Source organism: Rattus norvegicus, chromosome 9, assembly GCF_036323735.1.
Source record: "Rattus norvegicus strain BN/NHsdMcwi chromosome 9, GRCr8, whole genome shotgun sequence".
Classification (NCBI taxonomy): domain Eukaryota; kingdom Metazoa; phylum Chordata; class Mammalia; order Rodentia; family Muridae; genus Rattus; species Rattus norvegicus.
Genome location: NC_086027.1, coordinates 19,880,957 through 19,882,284, shown reverse-complemented (window position 1 = coordinate 19,882,284; position 1,328 = coordinate 19,880,957). Strand labels below are relative to the sequence as shown.

General features: G+C 50.3%; 1 non-coding gene across 1 annotated transcript; it reads left to right on the top strand.

The window, feature by feature from the left end:
* Positions 1-569: 569 nt before the first annotated feature.
* LOC120094909 (small nucleolar RNA SNORA17) lies at positions 570-701 on the top strand. Its single transcript, XR_005489599.1, has one exon. It is a non-coding gene; the product is annotated as a small nucleolar RNA SNORA17 (small nucleolar RNA).
* Positions 702-1,328: the final 627 nt, after the last annotated feature.

Genomic DNA, 1,328 nt, shown 5'->3' with positions numbered 1-1,328 from the left:
AACGTTGCTTCCCAGAGTGGTTTTTCTTTTCCCCTCATAGTGAATGACTTCAGGGGCCAAGGTGTTATTTGGAGACAAGATTCTTACGCTCCTAACTAATTAACACACTGCGTTGGGAGTTAAATTGTGTTTCCCCATAGCGGTTGTGAAGTTCTTACCCCGGGTACCTACAAATGTGACTCTCTAATGAAATAGGTCTTAATGGATCTCATTAAAGCGAGCATGCTTAGTTCACTAGGAGGAGCTAACGCATCCCAACTGCTGTCTTTAGGGTTGGGTGTTTGGTGGAAGGAAACTCTGGGTTCCCTCCTCCCTCTGCCATGGAAGTCCTTTTCTGCTTGAATTCCTCTGTCACCTTTCACCTTTGCATTCCTAGGCAGTACGTTTTTATGAATGAGCCCAGATCCTGGTGAAAGATCTTGTCTCAAAAAACCAAAATGGGTCAGAAGATTGACACTCAAGACTGACTTCTGGCCTCAACAATTGAATACGCACGACGACATCTCCCTTTCTCCAATCCTGTGAACGCATTACAGAGGAGGTCACTAACTGGATGAGAAGTAGGGAGAACTGACCCTAGAGGCATTACAGGTGTGGCTTCTGTGTGTCACATGTGTCAGTAGGTGGCAGAGAAGAGAGAGGCTATGTCTACCCTCAGTGTTCTGACCTATGAATGTCTGATTGGTTAGCAGCCTAACATACCAGACTGAAGCCCGAGACGACAGCCAGGAACAAGACCATGCCTAAGATGACCCCTGCCCAGCTCTATAACACACAAGCAGGGCATAGCACTCCCGAGACCACTCCTGAAATGACCCAGACACTCAGAGACCCTGGACGCCATTAAGAGGAGCAAGTAAGTAGTGGAGAAATGGAAGAGAAAGAGAAACAGAAGGATGTGGGCCCAATGAAGAAAGGCAGAACTGGAGACTCCAAGGTAGTGAGGAACAGCCAGATGGGAGTAGCCAGGGATGCCACCTGAAATCATCACGGGGTCCTGGCCTGTACTGCCACCAGAGGCCATGTCTGTGCCCTTGACTTTGCAGCAGCAGGGGTTTCTTACCACCAAAGGCCAGGTGGATGTCCCTGGTCAGGTGGGGACATGTTGATAGCTGAGGTCTGTGCAGAAATGGCTTCACCCCTCACCTGTTTGTCTTGGAAGAGCTGGCCCTGGAATCATGAGAACGGGAGAGTTGGCGCTGTCCCTCACCAGCTTCAGCACTTGGGAGAGCAGGCTCTTCACCTGGTCTGGCAGCAGGTCAGAGCTGGCCCCGGTTGCAGGGATGGGGTAGGGTCAGGGAAGTTGCTGGTAAGAGCTCAGATAACTC